Here is a 22,528-nt window from a genome sequence, read left to right on the forward strand (position 1 = left end):
GCAAATCATAAGCCATTTCACAGTCGTAAATAATGCAAATAGTTATTACCCAAAAGCAATTGAGTATTTTATTGATACTACAAATACATATACAGAAAAAATGGAACATATTTAAAAATTCAAAGATTTCAAACTCCTTCTGTATTTAAATTTATTGGGCCTCTGCCTTGATAAGAGATCCCTGAGTCAATTCTCTTTACCTGGGGCCTAGGTTCTCCCCCCACTCCCTACCTGGCTCCTAGCAATTCCACAACCCCACAAAAAGGAGTACTGCTTTGTAATAAGACTTTCTTTTCTTGGTCACCAGATTGTCCACTAAAGTAACTGATGCCTATGAACCTTAGACATAAATTGATGCAGTAGAATGGATTAAACCAAGGCACCAGCATTATGTTTAAATTATAAGCATGTGTTTGGCTTTTAGTAATTTATTTTTAAGGAACAGTTGAATTATTTTTGCCCGGGAGAGGGGGCAGGTTTCTAAATAGACCCTACTTGATGTAATGCAACCTGATCTGCCATCTGATCAACCCCAGGAAGAGCCAGGACCACACCCAGTGGCCCCAGGAGGATGGGGAAGGCCAGCCAAATGGCCATCTTTCTTCCTAAAGAGATGCCCCCCGAAGCCCCTCAAAGATGTCCAGTGTCAGTTCCCAACAGCCACAAAGGAATACAGCTTCCTCAGGACCACGCCTCAGGAGGAATTCGCCTCATCTCTAACTTTGTGTGCTCATTGCTACCTGGGATTTCCAACTCCACATTATTGGCAAGGAGCCTCCCCATTTTGGCTAGAAGTTAGACTGTCAAGTGAATTCCAGGAATAAAAGCAAAAATATCTGTTTATGTCTTTGAACTAAGTGGAAAACCCTGACCTATCAGGCGCATTTTATGCAATTACCCAGTCCCTTCTGACAACTCTTGTTGTCCTCTGCTATTACTTAGATGGTATCTTATTTTTATTTCCATATTTCACGTTTCCGCCCTTCTCAGAATTTTACACCTGCTTCCCTCTACCCGAATGTTCCACTTCCACTTCACACTCAATATCACCCAAACCAAACTTGCCGTTTTCCCTCTCCCCAGCTGTGACCACATTTACTTCTATTTCTATATTCCATATAGAAAGTCATTTTGGCTTGGCTCTTTTTCCTCATCCTTCACCCCACCATCATGACATCCAATTAATTCTCAAGTTCCGTATATTCTACTTCTAAATATCTCTTGAATGATGAGTCCATCTTCGTCTATATTTCTCCCATCTTGGTTCAGAGCACCATCATGGCCATCCAGACTGTTTGAATAGAATCTTCATGGGCTGCCAATCTTCCATGGTTTCTAATTCATTCCCTAGATGGGCATCATAGTGATCTGTGCCAAATGCTAGCCTAATCTAGTCATTATTTACCTTAAAAATTTTTGAGAAAATCTCATTGTCTAATGAGAAGTCCTACTCATTGGTTCACTGTAATTTCCCCATCCTCCCAGTCTTTCCCCCCAGGCCTTCCCATCATGCACATTATACTTCAGCTGTATTAAACATGCCATACCATTTTTGCATTGTGTCTGTGTATATCTGAACCCCTGGTTAGGCTTTCCTCCTTCTGCTTGGAGCTTCAGCTCAAAGACCACTCTGTCAGCCTTCCGTAACCTCTCCTTGTCCCTTTCTTTGCCTGCATCGTTCAGTTCTCTAATAGTATTCTATGTTGGACTTTAGTTATAGTTTGTTTAAATTATTATAATAAAAACTTCATATTTACTACAAAAAAACAAGGTACAGAAAGATATATAGTAAAAAGTGATAATATACTTGTCATTTCATTTCAATCTCCAGAAATAACACTATTTCTTGTGTATCCTTCAAATATTTTCTGTACATATTCTATACAAAAATAACATGTATATATTATATAACAGGTATGTTACTATTAAGTATAAATAGGATTAAGCAACATATAGCATTCCACAATTTGCTTTTTTTCACTTATTAAACTATCAGGGATATGTTTTTGTATTTATAATACATCTCGACATCAAATATCATGTATAGATTCTTATCTACTAACTTCTTATTTTAATAGGTTAGTTTATCCCATTTGCTTTATTTTAACAGACCTAGATGTGTCTTATTATTTTATTTTGTGTTATCTTTTTAAAGTTTGTTTTTATTCTTTCTTAATTTTCTATTTTTTGCAGAATGATCTGGGTTTTGTTGTTGTTGTTGTTGTTCTACATCTTTTTCTTCTAGTGCCTATATTTGTAGTATTAAATATTATGTGATAATATATTTAAATTCCTGTTTCTTGATTTATAAACTTTAGAAAGCATTTATTAACTCCCTGCTATGAAAAATAAAATGTACATCTCTTCCCACCAATTCTCATGATCACCTCCCAGTGTTTATAATTACATTAGTGCTTATTTTTTAAAAATCTAAAGTAGGCTTCACGCCCAGCCTAGAGCCAACACGGGGCCTGAACTCAAGACCTGAGCTAAGATAGAGAGTCAGATGCTTAAGAGATGGAGCCACCCAGGCACCTCAATAATTCTATTATTATTTTTTTTATTGTTAGGTTTTATGTATTTACATTAAGTTCTGTGTAATAGAGACTACTCAACCAGCCTATTGCCTCCTCTTGGAAACTCAGCCCATTTATATCAAGGTCAAACCATGTGACAGTTTTCACCAATTAATATAAATGAAAGTAAAATGACATTTTCAGACTGAGGCAGTTGAGAATGAGGGGTGTCTTCTCTTTCTTTTCGCTTGTCTACAAGCTGGTTCCAGGATGACCCTGAGCTTCTGAAAATGATGGAACCACACAAAAGGAGATACTTGGAACCCCAAAACACTGCATGATGCAGAGGCCCTGCCTAACACCTAACATTAAACGGTGACCTGAGTTAAACATTAATTTTCTTGTATTAAGTCCCTCAGATATTGGCTTGTGTTAGCAGTACTTGCACTGATGAAAATACTCTGTAATTACAATTTTTAAAGTTCTGTAGTGTTAAATATTCAAATGGATTCAATGCTTAGGATCAGCCTCTTCCTGAGTTCTTTAGTTTGATGGATACTTTATTTAGTGGGATTTCATCATCCCACTAAAATAGCTTCTTTCAAGCAGAGATCATGAGTGCTATATTTCCTGAGGCCTTACTTGTATGTTTGAGAATATATATGGTGCTTGTAACAATAAATGACAACTTGGTTGGATGTTATATTCTTGATTCAGTCTTTATTTTTATTTTTTGCCTTTGAACTCTGCTGCTATTATTCCAATGCCTTCAGTCATTGGAAGCTGTTATGAAAAATACCCTGGCTTGAGACTAGCCTGTTGTAAAGAACTTGCTGTTTATGCCTCAAATTTCACAGGAGTCTTTATCTTTAAAGTTAAGAAACTTCATCAGGACATTTTCTTGGGTTCATAGTTCCTTCAGCAAGCTATGCCCTTGAAGTCTACAGTTTCCAAATTCCCTATTTTAGAAATACTCTCTCCTGTTGTATATTTGAATGATTTTTCTTCTACCTGATTTTTTGGTTCATCTTTAAGGACAACAATTGTCCAATTATATGGTCTTTGTCTTTCTCTCTAACCACTTTGTTTTGTGTACTGATTTTCTCTGACCACTTGTATGTCTTTATTCAATTGAAACTTTCTCCAGACCGTGTTTTCAGCAGAATCTGTTCTACTTCTTTTGTTTGTAATGTGGTTTTGATTTCCGTAATGTGTGTTTTATTGTTGTCTTCTTGTACCTTCTAAGTCCTGCCAGCTCATTCATTGTGATGCCCTAGACAAGACAGGTTCTCTTGTCACTGTTTCAGACAAGAAGTGACACAAAACTTTTCTCAGTCTTTTGTATCCAATTTTAAATCTATTTTTTCCAAAGAGTTCAGCTTCTCTTTCTCTCTTAAAATACTCCCAACTTTCTAACACATTTAGAGTTAAATTCAATTAGGGCCTCCAAGGCCCTACTTTATCTGTCTCCCATTCCGTCTGAGCCTCATCTTGTATCCCTCCCTCATGCCACTCCACCCTTTCTCCAGTTCCTCAAACAAGCTGCACTCTTTTTTTGCCTCATGGCATTGGCACCTGCCTGCCCCGGGAGAGTCATTTGACACCTGTATGGTGGCTCCTTCCGGTTTTGCAGGTTCCTCAGAGGCCTTCCCAGCCTGGGCACTCCCTATGACATCACTGTTTATTTCCTGCTTATCACTATCGGACAGTTTCTTGTTTCTTTTATTTCTTCCCTTGCTAATATGTGAGCTCCTCTGGTGTGGGATCTTGTCAGTTCGGTCCTCTGCTATATCCCCAGGACCTGAACAGTGCCTGGCACATAGCAGGTACTTAGAAAATCTTGTCGAATGAAGGAACGTGAATTGTCGTAATCAACATTGTGTAGTTACTAATTGGAAGAATCTGGGTACCATGGCAGGCATAGAAAGGGTTACAAAACCAGGGTATTACTCTTGAAAACTTAATATTTGGTTAAGCAGAAATGATGAATCATTCAAAAACACAAAGAAATCTATTTAACAGAATTTATATTTAATTTGTAATTAATTTGTCTCTGATAGCTTGACAGCTCTACCACTCAGGAGGGAGAAAACGAGTTTATTTCATCTATTTTTTTTTAAGATCATTTAGTAATTTATGGAAGGAGAAGGAATAGCAGAGGGAGAGGGACAAGCAGACTCTGTGATGAGTACAGAGCCCAACGTGGGGCTTAATCTCAGGACCCTGAGATCATGACCTGAGCCAAAACCAAGTCAGATACTTAACCAACTGAGCTACACAGGTGCCCCTCACCTTCTCAACTTTCTTTTTCTTTTTCTTTTTAATTAAAAAAAATTTTTTTTTCATTCTCAACTTTCTGAAGCTTGCTTCCAATAGGCAAAATCAATATAATTTTTCTGAGTTGTGTGCTATGTTGGTTGTCAATGGAATTCAAACTAGAACAGTGTTGGTGACTATTTCTCGTGACTAATTTGAGATTTTAAAGTTTATCTTTCTAATGGCAAAAATCAAATATACTCATGATAGAAGGTTTAGAAAATAAAAAGACTTAGAAAAAGAAGTAAATATTCTTCACAACAGTTTATCCCATTACCTGAATTAAAAATTGTGGTGTTTTTAGTGTTAGCTTTTTTCTGACACATAGGCAATGTAATATAATATCCATATGTATATATTAGACATACCCATATGTATCCTACAAATTTTTATCCATTTTATGTGATGCTGTCACTATTACATTTCTATGGCTTTCTTCTTTCCATGATGTTAGGAGGAAACACTTATTTCCCAACCCTGATGTTTTCTTCTGTGTGGTGGCAGCTCAAATATGGTAATATCCCTGAATTCCTCCCCTCCACAGTCTTTCCAGGGAAGGGGAAGGGGCTTGTGTAATTGGTGCATTTGGAATGAGATACTGGGGCACATGGGCTCTGCACTTTCCTTTTGGGATCTGCTTGTCTGTAAAGAGCATATCATCTAGTCTTCTCTCTGCAAGTGGTAAAGGCTCTGTCCCTTTAGGGGAGGCCACCACACTTGGCTGGTATTCCTGTGGCTAGTGGGCAACTTTGCCTAAGAGGCAGAGGCAGTTATAGAAATATATTGTTATCATGCTCCTAAGTCTTATCTCCAGCAGCTCTATCAACAATGAAGCTACATTTTTATCTCCACAGGCTGCTTCCTCTATCTTCCTCAGGCAGGAAGGAAAGGATGCTATTTCTTGGCATCCTCGAGCACCAATACATGACACTACAAAGTCAGACATTACATACCCCACCCTACTGCATACCCAGCAAAAGGCAAAAAGGGTCTAAAACTTTTCTTGTTGGTTGGTCTTGATTTCAGCATGGATAGCTACAGAGAGAGAAGGGTCAGAGGAAAATCAGGAATATGGTGTTATGGAAGTCAGGGGGAGAGTTTCCAAAAGTGGTTTTTGTCAACACTGCCATATACTGCTGGAGATTAAGAAAAATGTGGACTAATGAAAGGCTGTTGGATTTGTTGATGAGGAATATCTGGTGGGCTTCAAGCAGTGGTTCTCAAAATGTGGTTCATGGTGCATTAGGAGGCCGAATGAGCCTTTGTTGGAACTCATTTAAAAATGCAGGGCCAGGGTGGCTGAGTCAGTTAAGCATTTGCCTTCAGCTCAGGGCACGATCCCGGATCCTAGGATTGAGCCCCACAATGGGCTCCCCACTCGGCGGGGTGGGGGAGTCTGTTTCTCCCTCTGACCCTCCTCCTACTTGTGTTCTCTTTCTTTTTCTCTCAAATAAGTAAGTAAAATCTTTTTTAAAAAAAGGTACAGGGCCACTGTGTAGAAATACGGGGGTATGCTGTATGATTCCACAGAATCCCAAAGGATCATTTAACGAGTTTTTAAGGGTTAGTAAAAGTTGATGCTCATAAACTAAAATCAGCATGTTATTAGTGTATATTGAGAATTTAGAGGGTTAAAGGGTGACTATATAATGAAGCAAAAGAACACCAGGACCGTTTTTTGTTGAGAACAAAAGGAGAAAGATGGAATGGTATATACATTGAATATTTTTTTTTCTCCAGATGGTAAGAACTTTGACCTTTATACTACAATAGTGACTTAATCTTGCTTCCTGAGATCCTACGCTGTAATAAGCCAGCCCTTTTACACATGAAATGGCAATACTAGAGTTTCGGTGAGAGTAATATTTTGAGACATTCTGCAAACAACTGCAATGGCAGCTTTGTGAGTTGCTCACATCCTTGCTCTGCTGAAGTTGCAGGCAGCCACATCAATTGATGAGCTAATCAATGTAAAGATTCATGAAGGAGCTAAGTGAGTATTGGTAGGAGTGAGAAAAGGGAAAGAGAAATACTTAGGAGCCTCTTGAATTATGAGCTCCCACATTGAAAAGTTTTGGCCTACTGTGTTTCGAATTATTAGGAAGACTGAACACGACTTAAAATAATTGTGTTTGTGTGTTTGGACATTGCAGGTAGGTGAGTAAACGCCAAATAAGAAAACTCCGCCATATTAAAATATAATAGCTAAGAATATGGGTTAGGGAATAAGACAGACCTAGATTTAATCCTGGTCCTTGACCAAATGATTACTTCTCTCTGAGCCTCAGTTTCTTCATCTGCCAAATGGGAGTGATAACTGCATCCCTTCACGGGGCTTCTGAGGATCATATTAGTTATTAGACAAACAAACAAGCAAACAGCTATGACTGACAGATACAAGGTCCTCCATAAATTTAGTTTAAAGATACGGATTTACTGTATATCAGTGTGAAGCCCCATTAATTGAACTGCTTCTCTGGATATTCAGGACAAGGGGAAATTGAGTAGCAACCTTGTTGATTAAATGAAGGTTCTTTATTTATTTCCTGGAACAGTAATAATGTCAACACGGTAAAAAGTGGCCTGATTGGATTTCCAGCGTTTACCTTTACTGATTGTTTCAGCTATTATGGAGCTTTGGCCGAAGTAAATCAGGAAATCTGGGTCAGAGGAAAAAGCAATGGTCAAAGAGTTGGCTTTTCTAAAGTCATGTTGTTTTTGGAGAGACTAGGTATTTGAGATTTAATGTTACAATGGCACATTTTAGGACGGATTCTTTGGTTTCAGAATGTCTGCTTCCAGTCTCTGCCTCACTCACCCTTGCAAACTGTGGCTATATGAGCAGTCAACCCAAATCCCAAATCATACAGAAGGCTCTTTATAGAAATTGAATTAGATTAAATTATATCTTTATAGATACAGAATTTATATTCATCATTTTATTTTTTCTCTTTACTACAAATTAAATACTAATATTGAAACAGTCAAATTAAGTGATTTAGATTAGAAGCCTTTATCCTGTTCATTTAAAAAGCTTTTTATAACCTAGTTTTTTCTTCATTTCATTAATCTCTCTCTTCTATTTTAATATTCCCTCTTAATTAGTGTTCCCTTTCATAACCCTAATAACATTCTTGTTAAAAAAAAAAAAAAAAGAAAGCTCTCTGATGCTTTGGAAGACTCCTAAAATTTAGCAATTAGGTAGAGAACTTTTATAAACTGTTCTCAAAACTTTAAATTCTTTAATTTGGAGTAAACCCTCATCTTTATAATAAGTTTGTTTTTTTGTTTTTTTGTTTTTTTGTTTTTTTTTAAATCATGAGCTGATGAAAGTCTTAGCTTTTCCACGTAGAAATTCACTGGAGGAGCTAAGGCTTCCATATATTATACAGGAATGCTTTACTTTTATGATATTATCATTCCTAAACCTTGTGAAATTGTGTCTATTGATACTTACAAAAATATTTTTATAAAAGCCACAAACACCTATGGAAGAAATAGAAGAAAACCGAGCTTAAAAACAAAAACAAAAACTGAGGTTTAATACAAAGTTCTTTAGAGACAGGAGAAAAATCACGATGTAACCACAAACAGATATTATCCTGAGAACAGTAAAACAAACATAATAGCCAGTTACTTGTTTTTGACGGAGTCTTCAAGTCATTATGATATGTCCAAGTCAACAGAAATTTCTACTTTCCTCTCCCCTGATTATGTTTTCCCTCTGGCACTGGGTGGTGCTTCTTCCTTCGTCCTATTCCTGTGTTCCCTTTCAGTCCCCCCTCCACGTAAGGCTAATACCTCCCCTCCCTTCCTTCACCATCCTCACGCTGGACGCAGAACACAGCAGCCAAAAGCTTGGGTCGAAAACGGCTGGAATTGGGGCCAGCCAGAAACCCAGTATGGACAAAAGCCCACACCCCCAGCCCTAGTGTTGCCTGGAAAACGAGGTCAGCCAAATTCAGGTTTCTACATCTGGCTCTGCCAAGAGGACAGTGCTGTCAGCTTTTTCGAAAGGACAGAGAAGACATGGGACCACTGTCTCCAGGAAGAGCCAAGACCAAGCTCACTGCTAAGTGGCAGTTAAGGATGCTTGGAAATCGATGTCCACGAGCAAAACAACAATCCTTCAACTCCCCAAGCTGTGTGTTTGCTAGTCAGAAACTGATGACTGTCCCCAAATATGTAAATGCTACTTTTAAAAAAAGGAAGAAATGAGCCATCCTTAGGGGCCTTGGGGTGCTCTCCTCCCAAGGTGGGTAAAATAGGGAGCGGGCTCCCTCTGATATATAGATGCTTCTATTCAATCCACAGGAATGTGTTCTTCCAGGACTCTGAGGTTTTCCCATGCAGCCCTTGAGCTGTGAGGGGGCAGGAAGGCCACCCTAACATCCATGAAAAGGGGTGTAAATGTTCTTTTATTTCCATTCCCTCCACGAAGTAGTTTATGTTTCCCTGCAATGACTACACTAGGATTCTGTTCTTCCGGTGAACTACACAATTCTCCAAGAAACATGGTTTCTTGGCATGTGTTGTTGAGATGCAAATAAGAACTCTCTGATTTAGTGTCCTTTCAACTTTTATTCTCAGTAATCTTGATATTTCTGTCACAGTGGGAATTAACAATTTTCTGCATAACTAAAAACGAATAAAGACAGAACATGGGATACATTTTAGTCAATGTTCTTGTGTGGTTTTTTTTTTTTCATCTGCAGGAAGAGATGGCAAAATGATAATCAGCGTATAATTTTCCACAGTGTATTATTTTCATTTTTAAGCACCCCAAGAACCATCTCATTTCCAGAAAAGCGAGGCTCTGAGTGATTTTGTCTGTAGCATAACTCTGATGCACAGCATGACCCAGCCAATTTCATCTGTCACCTCCTCCCAATATTCCCTGTAATACTCCTGGTTTTTTGTTTTGTTTTGTTTTTTCTTTTGGCATGATTGGGGCCATGGTATTTATTAGGATTGCTATATCTGGTCTAATTATTAAATTGTTAAGTAGAAGTGCATGGATTGATGAGAAAGACAAAGGAGACTATATATAACTTATTTCTCCTGTTACAGCTAAATATAGGAATGGCTAATTTCATACAACACAACCCAGCATCAATTATCAGCAGAGTAATTCGCACTAGCAATTTAAAAAATAAATGTAAGATTGTGGAAGCTTTGAGGAAGATATTTTGGTATATAAAACTAAGAAGCCACATCTTCTTTAAGGCTTTAAATTCTATTAAATGACAGATTCAAACACATTAGTCCTCCTCACATTAAAAAGCACCTACGCACTAAACATTAAAAGAAAATCACTAACAACTTTTGTTTCTCTTTAGTCTAAAATCTTGCTTCTAAACCCTAAACCCTGCTTTGAAATTGTCAAGTCATCATTTGGCATTATTATCTGCTCATATTTCACATAGGAGACATGCTACAAAAAAAAATCTGACAACTCTGTATTTCATGGTAAATAGAGTTTGACTTCTTGAATCAAATGATATATTTGGGCCATCTTGATGACTGTTTTCTGCAATATTAAATCAGACAGGAAGTTAGAACAATTTTATTATTAAGATGAATTGAAACACCAGATGCACTATTTGTTATTCATCATCACAGACTGCAGATAAAATCAGAATTATCCATGACTTTGTACCAACACCAGAACCAGTATCTTATTTTTAAACGCTCAAACTAAATTCTAAAGGCAATGCTTATTTTTTCAAACAACCATAAACGAACTAAATATTTTGTGAGGTCTTTCACCTGAAGACAGCACTGTGTAGATAGACTAATAAATTCATACCTAATTTTTAATGAGAGCCACAATTCTTACGAGGACAGCCAAGCTTTAATAATAAGGTTCTTGGTTTACTGGTGGAAAACAACAAACCTGAGGTCCCCAGTTGGGAATTAAGGCCTGAGAGGTCTCATGTCAGTGACTTTCATTCATTGGTCCCCACATCCAATTACAATGAAAGATACTGACTAGCCTTTTAGCGAAGTCTGCGTGCAAAGGCAGGGACCCCAAGATGCAGTTATAATAAAAAAAAAAAAAGTCTAGATTTAGTGACTTAGTCCCTTTCTAGCGATCATAAATGCAAGCTAGTTCACATTTTCCCCAATGTCAGTGTGAGAACTACATGAAATCCAACCAAGAAAATATCCGCTCAGTGTCTTTTGTATATTTTTCAGTTCTGTCCAAGTGGATGTATTTCTAATCCTATTCTCTTTAGGACGGATAACAAATTTTAAGAGGAACTTCTTAGGATCGTGGTAGGGTCTTCACTAGAGATGTTGAATAATTGCACAGCATTTTCTTTTTATTCCCCACCTTGAGGCTAAAGATATTTCCCTAGATATCACAGAGACTCTCTGCTGACTCACTCCAGTACAGCCACATGCACAGATGCAGACAGAAATCTCAGGATTTACCCTCCGAACCTCACTATTAATGTTGAGGAAGCTTCACTTACCTGTTTGGAGATTCACTGGATGTTGTGATGACTTCGACTTCCATTTGTGCTCACTGTGTTCTTTCCTCACCAGAGCAAGCCGAACTAATCATGAAGCTTTCTAAGCTTGTGTGTTGAGAGGAAGCCTCATTTAACCACCCGGAGGTAGCTGCCTGGTACTATTTCTAGAGACATTGCTGATCCCAGGTCTACCGTAGCAGCCTGTGCTCTCCCCAGAGATATCCTAGGTGCTCGCTGTTTTGACAGTTCGCTAGAATTGAAATTCATGGGGAGGTGTTTTTTTTTTTTTTTTTTTTTAAATGGTGATTAACAAAACTGTGAGATGAGAACTTTGTGGACCATAGACAAGGTGTGCTGTGTGAAGGATTCTCTCCTCTTTCTGTCTTTTAAAGATGCTATGTTTACAAGGTATTTCCATGAGAAAGTTTCTCTAAAAGTCTCACTATTTCCTCCAAAATTTTCCTACTCTGGGCGAGGGACTTTACAGATCTCCTTTAATCCTCATGGTCGCCTAAGAAAGCTGGGATTATGATGAATCTTTTTACCAAGGGGGAATTTAAAATGATGTAAGTAAAGCCCAAGCAATGAATCTGGTATTCAAATACAGGTTGGTTTGATTCCATAATTGATGATTTTTTTTTCTGCTTCACCATATGCACACCATTATGACTTCACACAGAGGGATTTCAGATAAATGACTGCTGTAATTATTATTAGTAATGAAATATTTGGTCTGAAAAATAGGAGGGAGCAAAGATACTTAAGACGCTCTCTCTCTTTAAGGAGCTATCAGTCTGTTAGAGTAAGGGTAGTCGAAATACTATAGAGATTTCATGAAGTATGGCCTCAAGATATATGGTGTAGCTTGCAAGGCTGCAATAAAACCTAATCATTTATACATGACTGGTGGCATGGTAAATCGATTTTTTAAAGGAATAGTGCACTGTGAAGAGTCTTAAAAATGTTCCTGAGCTTTGATCTACTAATCCCTCACATGCATATTTATCTTAAGGAAGTGGTTTTCAATGAATAAAAATATATAGACACAAAGATTTTCTATGCAGCATTATAGTAAAAAATCAGGAGCAACTTAACTGAACACCAGTGCAAAGTGGGTAAGTTCATTACGGTGCATCAACGGGAGGTTAAATGTGTAATTCTCTCCCCTTTTCCTGCATCATTATGAGTTGACCCTCTCTACTGGGTCTTTCTAATCTGCCTTCAAGTGTGCTGTAATATTTCTCACATTGAAACAAAAGCCAGGGGCATTTGGGTGGCTCAGTCAGTGAAGCGTCTGCCTTCAGCTCAGGTCATGGTCTCAGAGTCCTGGGATCGAGCCCCATCTCAGGCTCCCTGCTTAGTGGGGAGTCTGCTTCTCCCTCCCCTCTCTGCAGTCTCCCTATCAAATAAATAAATAAATAAAATCTTTAAAAATAAACAAATAAACAAAACAAAACCCAAACAAACCAAAAAGATCTTGTCTAGTCATCGCCCCTTTTCCTTACTCTCCTTTCAAACAAAGGTCTCAAGAGTTGTCTGTATTCGTGGTTCCCAATTCCTCAGTTCCACCTGCCATTCTCCCTGTACCAGCTCCTGTTCCACTAAACCATCACTGCTTTGCCCTGTGATAAAGTCTTCGTCTCCCTGATGACCTACCAGGAGCCTTTGCCATAGATGATTCCTTCTTCCTCCCTTTGATACTTTCCTTACCAGGCACTCACATCTTCTTGGTTTTGTGTCTCATTCACCAGTCACTCCTTTTCAAATCTTCCTGACTTCTCTATGTTGAAGGGTCACATGTTCAATTCTTCATCCTTTCCTTTTTTCTAAACGACGGTCTCAAATTAACTAAGACCTCACCATCAGTGGGCTTGTATACCCAGCTGCATACTTGACATGCCCCCTTGGATGATGGTAGCATAAACCCGAATGGTTGTTTTTTTCTTTTTTGTAATGCGAGTGCCTGACTTGAGCTTTGATTGACTTCAAAGAGGTATCCACCTCCAAGGTGGTAAAGTCCAATAAACACATTGCCAGCCACACCACTAGAAAAAGAGTGAGGCTGCCTCCGCCTACTGAGACTCTTTTGTCTTAGAGATCTTGCTTGATTTCAATAACTGACCATTTGGGCCCACTTGTTTTTTCTCTTCCCATTCCTATGTTTTAAATTTATCAGTAAAGAGTAAGTCATGAACCCTAGGCCCCCACCCTATCCCTACCCACAAAGGGAGAACCCTAGGCTCTCTCTCTCTCTCTCTCTCTCTCTCCCTCTCTCTCTCTCTCTCCATGATCTTGCTGTGTGGTCCCAGGTGGGCTGTGCAATTTTCAGGTCCTATAAGTAATAAACCTTTATTTTTTCAAAGTTTCCTGATGGTTCTCACTGAAGGGCATCTTGCAATCATAGTAAGAACCACAAGGGCTCATTCAACCATAACCTCAGTTATTGACAGACTAAGACCAGCACAATAATTAACTTGATCTTGTCTACGCTGAACTCATGATTCCTACCCTACCTACCTCCACCCCAAATCTGTTCCTCCTTTAATTTTCTTCCTCTCCATAACTGACAATTTCAACCTTCTGTGCACTTAGGTTAAAAAAACAGGCATCAATTTTGCCTCCTTTCTTTCTCCCATGACCCACAACAGCTGGCAAATCCAATCAGCTCTATGTTTGAACAATATTCAGAAGACCACTTCTCATGACCTCCACCATTACCACCCTAACTCCCATCATCTGTTGCTTGGGTTACGACAATAGCCTCCTAACTGTGCTCTTTGCTTCCAGTCTACCCTATGTAATTTATCATCTGCACAAAGTCAGATTAATTTTTTAAGCCATAGATTAGATCATGTCAGTACTTTCCTAGAAAACCCTCCATAGGCCCTACTTGATCTCCCTAGCAGCATCCTCTCTTCCCCTCTTCATCCCTTCCCCCCATTCAAGTCTCCATCTTCTACCTTTCTTCTCCTCATTTCACTCCTTCCATTCTAGTCTCCTTGCTGCTCTTCAAACAGCAAGCTCCCTTTGACCTCAGGACCTTTGTATGTACTGTCTCACCGTTAGGAACAGTCTCTCCAAGATATGTGCAGGGCTCACACCCTTTCACTCAGGCCTCTACTCAAACACTACCTTTTCAGAGATGCCTTCCCTAATCAGACTATTTTAAAATATCACCTTGCCTGTCACTGTCTGCCTCCTGACCCTGCTTTATTTATTTTTCCTCAGCACTTTCTATCATTGGTATATAAAATTCTCTCCTTATTAGAAGGTATTATTTAAGATAGCTGGGATATTGGCTATTTTGTTTCCTGATGATTCACAGAATCTAGACAATGTCTGGCTTATGTTAAAAGCTCAATAATATGTTTTGAATGAATAAATGAGTAAAACAAGTGCATAATATTCAGTGAAATAAGCATAATGCAAAGTTGTATACTTACATAATGCAAAGTTTGTATACTTTATAACTATAAATATGTTAAAATCTGTAAAAGGATATAAAGACAGTAAAATAAAAGACCGTGAGTAATGGTTTTTGAATAAAATGTTACATTGTTGGGACTTGTTTCCAAGGTTTTTAAAATTTAAAATCACCAGGTGTATCTGGGAAATGATATTAGTTAACAGTTACAGAGAATGCAGGTGCTTTTTTTTTTTTTTTTTCGACAAATGACTAGCTTCAACCACATATCTCAGAGGAAAGTAACCACGGTGATTTCAGAGTTGATACCACTCACATACATTTGAACATTACCTCCCACTCGGTATAGCCCACCAGTTAAGTGCAACAATTTGGAGTCAGATGGTCTGGGTCTGAAGCCCGTTATTCCACTTAATAGCTAGATGACTTTGGGCTAGTTGTTTAACCACTCTCAAGGTCAGTATTTTTTTAATAGATTTTTATTTATTTGTTTATTTGAGAGAGAGAGACACACAGAGAGAGAGAGAGAGAGACAGAGAGAGAGTAAGCAGGAGAGGAGCAGAGGGAGAGAGAGACTGTTACCACTCATTATTCTTTTTTTATTACTAAGCTGGCCAGATAGTTTTGCCCTATTTCATAGAAAAGGACACTGAAATTTAAAACCTTAAGTGGCAAAATCAGGGCTCATAACCAGGCCTTTTTATTCTAAATCCAGTTATCCTTTTATGCCATGTGGCCATGCTGCAGAAGGCAAGCAAAGGCTACACACTCACTCTGCTTATATGGACAATGATGCTTTGTCTGTTGGTGAACTTTATTGCCATTTTATTTAAATTATAATTATACTGAATTAAAAATAATCTATACTGAATTTTATACACTAAGCAACTCCTATAATATATCACAAGATAATTACATTTCTTTACTAATGAACCATTTGTCAATGTTTAAAGGGATGAGAAAGATGAGGATGGTTAGTTTAGCCAGATATATTGTCTCTAGATTACCTCCTAAGCACCAGATGGAGATTTTGGAATCAAACATGGAATTTTAAAAATTCACAGGTAATCACATTATTGAAAAACCTTTTGTAAAAGATTGTTTGTCAAGGAACTTAAGCTGCAAAAAATACAGAAGTAACATGAGAATGACCATGGCTTGAAACAGTGGTGTGTCCACCTGGAAATTCAGGAAATCTGGCATAGAACACCCATGACCTAGAAATAATTATATGTCTATTTACATGAGAGACTAAGGAACTTCTTGGGAAGAAAACTGTGTAAAGGGAATTGAAGATTAGGTCTCAAAAGAGGGATACAAGGACAATGGGCTCAGTGAAATGAAAGGGGAGAGGTCTAGACTCACATCAGAACTCTGGAAAAGTTGAGCCCCAAGATAGAACAAATCAAAACAAAACATCATTTTGGGCACATGCACAGCCAAGGAACACAATGATGATGGAAAGAGGGCAGGAGAGGAATTCCCTCTCTTTGGTGATGTGCAGAGCTTCCACCCACAGACGGCTGAGTCAGCTAATCAGTGTGCATGGGTCCTCGATAAGGAGACTCAGCAGCAGTCAGGGAACAGTGTCCTCAGTGTAGGTATCGGTGGCACCAGCATCAGTGCTGGAAGCCTCAAACAGATACAGGCAGATATCCCCACTACCGACAGCCGTGGCAACTCGGAGACACAAGAAATTCTAGAGCAGGTAACTCCAATGAGCAAGGGCAGGAGACTTCTCTCTCTCCTGCATGTCATGCAAAACAAGAAGAACTGGGCATATGAGGAAGCCAATGTCTTCTAGGGGTTCTCAGTAAATATCAGGGTGGGAAGACGGAAGAAGGCTGAAGACCTGGTGAACAGCTGGTGTTGGTGTGTGGGGAGGTGGGCAGTGGGGAGGCCGCCAATAATCTCTGTTACAAGGCAAGTCTTACTGCTTATCAGTCTTAGCTATGGCAAGTGCAACCTGCATTCCTGTTGACTTCAGAGATACCACATACTCCAATGTGCTAGTCTCTTTGTCACTTTTCAACTGCCTTACTCTCTGTCATCACTCAGGTCTCAGCTTAAATGGCCCTTTCCCGGGGGCTCTTTTGTTACACACACACACACACCCTTCCTGATTTAAATTAAATTCAGTCTCCTATTCCCTAGGCTGAAATTCATTCTAAAGACGGTGATTATTTGTATCTCTCAGACTCTCAAGAAAGTTCAAATAAATAATCAAGATGTTGAAATAGCCTCAGAACAGAATAATAAGACATGAGATCAGTCTTTAATAATTTCCCAACAAGCCAAAAATAAAAATTTCACAGAAAGTCTACAATAAAATAACATAAAATTTCATTCACTGAATGTGTGAGAATAAATTCACGTTTGCTCTTAACTCATCAGAATTCTACTAAGTATGTTATTTTTCAATTTTGTATTATCATATAATAAAAATACAGCAGCATTTATTACTTATATAACCATTAGAGTGTATATATAATTTCTGCTTGTACTACATTAAACTAGAGAAATATAGGAGAACCTTGAAATGTATTATTCCCTTGGCTCTAAACGCAATAATAAAGTTTCATAATTTAATAATATCAGTAGAATCACTTTTGATGGAAAAAGAAACAAAAACTTTAAATAGTTCTGGTAGGCAAAAGTACCTTATTTGATATGCTTTCTTTATAGTGTTCAATTTTTGAGTACTGCTGTTCTGTAATTTGAGGAAGACAATAGCTAAACAACACATCTTCCAAAACAAATGATTGTGTCCTCTATGCTCCAAGTATATTTATTAGATATTTAATTATTTATTTGTTAGTTTACTTATGTTTATTTATTTACACAGAGAGAGAGTGTGTGAGTCCTGGAGGTGCAGAGGGAGAGGGACAAGCAGACTCAATGGTGAGCACAGAGCCCAATGTAGGGCTCCATCCTGTGACCCTGAGATCATGACTGGAGCTGACATCGAGTCGGATGCTTAACTGACCAGCCACTCAGGTGCCCCAAAATGTATTTATTAGATTTTTAGTAACAGATAATCTACCTTTCATTTCATTTAAACATCTTGAGATAGGCACAAAAAAGTGACTTTATGTGAGCCTCACCAGAGTGTACAGACATTTTTTACCCTGCAATTTTCCTAACCTTGTAGACACTGACAGTGAATTAGGTCTTACCAAGTGCCAATATGCATCTTTAAGGACGAATGGATGTGTGATTTGTAAATAGGTGTTTTGGTTTATTATAATCAATAATTTTATCAGCTCTGAAGATAGTCATGAAAACTAAGGAAAATGATATGCATTTCAACAAATTATTAGACTCCTGCTGTAGACCTGAAAAGGAATTACCAAGATAGAAAACACCATTTGAGGATTTACATTGTTAGGAGATCATAATAAACACTAAATAAATTAAAAACTAAATTACATGCCACATAGACTCTACCTTCATATTTTACATAAAATTGAGCATGATTTAAAGACATGTGGGATCCCTAGGTGGCGCAGCAGTTTGGCGCCTGCCTTTGGCCCAGGGCGCGATCCTGGAGACCCAGGATGGAATCCCATGTTGGGCTCTCGGTGCATGGAGCCTGCTTCTCCCTCTGCCTGTGTCTCCGCCTCTCTCTCTCTCTCTGTGACTATCATAAATAAATAAAAATTAAAAAAAAAAAGAAATGTAACTAAGTTGTCTGATCAGGATCACAAAGAATGTATTATAGAATAAGCAATAACTAATCAAGGAGTATGAGTTAAGTCATGCTCTTCTCTTTGCTTGGGTCCTACTGCTTGTTTGTTTCCCTGGCTTGGATGGATGTTAACTTGGTTCACTCAGCTTCTAATGTATGCCAACCGCTGTATACACTGGGCATACGATGGTTATGAAGGCACCTCTCTGTCCCCCAGTCCTTTCCTGTTCTTATCAAAGGCAAACTCTCCACTTACGCTCCCATCCCCTGACACAGCCTCAAGAGTTTCCTTCCTCTTCTGTCTTCCACATCAAGAGTTCCTTCTTCACTACCGGATTATTCCTACAAGGATATAAATATGGATAGACCATCTTGGAAATCAAGCCTTCATAGAGTCCTCATCTCTCTCTACTGATGGTCCATGTCTTTGTTCCTCATCACATGAAATATTTTCAAGCAAATCCTCTGTAGACTCTGCTTCATCTTTATCTCTGTTTCACTCTTCAGTCACTCTCATCTGACACTGACCAAAATCTTGTCAGGTTCACCAAAGACCTCCAACTGCCGGGTCCAACAGACCCGTGCATAATAAATTCATCTCCCTCTCAGCAGCTATTTGACACAGTTGACTACATTTTCCTTCTTGATATTTTTTACTCTTAGCTTCTGTGGCATCACATTTTCCCAGATGTTTCCCTTCCCAGATGCTCCTTCTTACTCCCTTTGCTGACTCTTCTTCTACCCATCTTCTAAATGCTGATGGGGTTTTGGATCTCTTCCTGGACACTTTCTATTTTCAATCTATCTCTAAGGAAATATTTCTTCAGTCCCAGGCTTTACACACTCTTTAAAGGCTGATGCTTCTCAAATGTCTACCACCAACCCAAGTCTTTCTCCTGAGTCCCATAGACTCGTGTATCTGATATCTCTAAGGGGATGTCTAAAAGGAATCTCAAATTTAATATGTCCAAAAGTCAGACTCTGGTTATTATTAAATCTTCATTCTTCTCAGTTTCTCATTTTAATAAATTGAACTACAAATCGTCCAACTGCAAAAGATAACAATCTGGGAAGTGCCTGTGAATCCTTTCTCCCCCTCATCTACGATACCCACTCCATCCTCAAGATCTGTCACTTCCACCTCCACATACACAAGAAATCTTCCCATTTCAATCTTATCTCCACTGTCAGCACCAAGTGCAGCTACCATCATCTATTTCTTGGGGGTACTATTATAGCATCCCTATTTCCATTTTCAATCCATTATTCACAGAGTATCAGGAAAGCTCTTTTAAAAATGTAATAAGATCACATTCTATCCCATGCAGAAGAACCTCTTTCGCTCTGCTTTTAGAATAAAGTCCCAGCTTCTCACCATGGCCTACAAAGCTTTACACATTTATGTCTCCCCCTTACTTCCCTGGTATCATCTTCCTCTCTTTCTAATGTTCCAGCCACACTGGTATCCTTTCTACTTTGCATACCTTTTTGCTGGCTGTTCCTTTTATTTCTAATGTTGTTCTGCTAAATCTTGAAATGCTGATTTATTTTCATTCGTCAGATCCTGGCTCAGTGTCCATTCTCATGGAGGCCACTCTAACCATCTCGTCTAAAGAATCACTCTATCACTACCCACATCATAATCCTTAGCTCAGTACCCTGTGCATTCCTTCCATAAATCTTATTACAATCTTTAATGACTACATTTGTGTATTTACTATATATATATTTGTCTGAATTTTAGCAATTTGAGGAGTAAGCCACAGTTTTCCTGTTCAGCCCTGTGTCCATCATAGTTTCTGACACATGTAGATGCTCAATAAATATTTGTTGGCCAGACAAATGGAAGCAAACTGAAAAGGACAAAGAGTAGAAGGAAACAGAAAATAATAATTGTCTAAGGGCCCTGGGAGAGGAAATATAAGGGGCTTCATGAGCATCTTTTAGGGGTTCCATTGGGGAAGAGAAGTCTAAGGTCAGTTTATTTCCTTGACTCTACCTACATAAACTAACCTTTATTTCAGAGAACATTCCGATATACTGAGATACCAAACCACACCATTTAGCCATGTAGCATAAGTGTGTGTCTCTATGTGTTAAGTATGTATACACGTATATTACATGTATATTGTATGTACCTATATTAAATAGTACACACTCAAATATAGACATACTACCACATCATGTATTATTTTATAAGTGCTTGGGTATACTGTTTTTTTTTTTTAAAGAAAGACAGAAAGAGCAAGAGTGAGCAGGAGACTGGAGGTGCAGAGGGAGACACACAGAGAGAGTATCTTAAGTAGGTTCCATGCCTAATGCAGAGCCAGATGCGAGGCTCGATCCCATGACCCTGAGATCATGACTGGAGTAGAAATCAAGAGTTGGACACTTAACCAACTGAGCCATGCAGGCGCCCATGTTGTTCTTAACTCTTTATCAAAAGTTAAAGATTCTAATTGAAGTCTAAGCATTATATCTTTACTTCCTCTAAAATAAATGTATATATATAGAATTTCAGTATGTCTCAAAGATGATAGCTATGAGAGAGGGTCTATATACCTCTTACAATAAACAATGTCCAGGTGTGCTATTTCTTCTTCTTTTTTTTATACGATTTTATTTATTTATTCATGAGAGACAGAGAGAGAGGTAGAGACACAGGCAGAGGGAGAAGCAGGCTTCATGCAGGGAGCCCAGTGCGGGACTCCATCTCATGACTCTGGGATCAAGATCTGAGCCAAAGGCAGACGCTCAACCACTGAACCCCCCAAGAGCCCCTCTATTTTTTAACATTAGAGGTATTACAGCACTGATTTTTTCCACAACACAGACATATATATTGGAGATACATATATATTTCATAATATATCAAAGTTTTGCTAAGTAACAAAAACTCAACTCTTTCTGAGAAATAAACATTAGAAAGTACCCTTATTTATGAGGACAAAAAGAACACTTCAAATGTTTCACTTCAAATGTTTCATGCATAAGTTATTTCAAAGAAGAGGTGGGTTTTCATAAAATAAGCCCAGTCCAAGCTCTGGTATATAAATGGACAGCACCCAACATAATCCATGTCACAAGCACTTGTCACAGCAGCACAGGTCATAAGGGAGACTCTGAGAGAGAAAGCCACACTACTCAGGCAGCCTCACTAGAACTTTTAATCAGCAGCTTGTTATAAATAACATCAGAACAGGTGATTCAGAGGAAGCCAATGGTCACACAATATGAATAAAACATAAGATACGACAGAGAGTTCTGATGACTCTGAGGTCCAGCTTACCTACCTACTTGAGGTGCAGCAAGCATCTGGAAAACTGATGATGTCCACATTGGAATGTGCTACTGAGCTGTACAACTTAAGACTGCAGTGAACTGTGGGCACACACACTGGTTTGACTGTTTCCCCCAAATCTAACAAAGAATAGTAATAACAGAACAACTGGGTGTATGATCTGGACCCTTACCTACTTCTCTCAGTTTGTTTAAACCATTTTTCCCCCTGCCATTACATTTCAGACACACTGTTCTCCTTTCTTTGCTGTGGCTGTAGAGCTGGGCTGTGAAATCCCTGAGTACTTACAGAATAAGATAGAGCATCAGAGAGAGATAGGAGACCAGCTGATACACTGGCCAGTGGTGAGGACAGAAAGGGATGGAGCTAAGGGGATGAACAAGGAAAAACTTGAAAACATAAAGTTTTATATCAATAACAATCATAAAAGCTAATGCTTAGGTAGCACTTGCTATATTCTAGTCACTATAAGAGCTTACCCTTAATACATTGACCTAATTAATGTGTGCAACAAACTCTTAAGGTCGGTACAGTTATTACCCTCATTTACTAAAGAGAAAACTGAGGCTTAAAAATATTAATGACTTTTTCAAGATTGCATGTCTATTAAACATGATCATTATGCCCTTCTCCACACACACACACACACACACACACACACACACACACACAAATGGGATTCATTAACATGGAGAAGAAAATCATATTTAAATTAGTCTAAAAAGAACTACTGTCACAACTATACTTGGCAATAAGATTTGAATGAAAACATAATGTAACAATACATGTCATGAAATACAAAGA

The 22,528-nt window shown here is 38.4% G+C and overlaps 1 protein-coding gene across 3 annotated transcripts in view; it reads right to left on the reverse strand.

The window, feature by feature from the left end:
* Window positions 1–22,528, reverse strand: part of PTPRR (protein tyrosine phosphatase receptor type R) — a 233,805-nt gene that overhangs the window by 110,165 nt on the left and 101,112 nt on the right. Inside the window, exon 1 of one of the 3 annotated variants that reach the window (XM_072843274.1) lies at window positions 11,312–11,465. The exons of the other annotated variants lie outside the window; for them this stretch is intronic. The gene's annotated coding sequence lies outside the window, so the exon portion shown is untranslated. Of the gene's footprint in view, window positions 1–11,311; window positions 11,466–22,528 lie in introns of those variants that run through there. 3 annotated transcript variants of the gene reach the window in all.

The sequence above is a fragment of the Canis lupus genome, chromosome 11, assembly GCF_048164855.1.
Source record: "Canis lupus baileyi chromosome 11, mCanLup2.hap1, whole genome shotgun sequence".
NCBI classification, from domain to species: domain Eukaryota; kingdom Metazoa; phylum Chordata; class Mammalia; order Carnivora; family Canidae; genus Canis; species Canis lupus.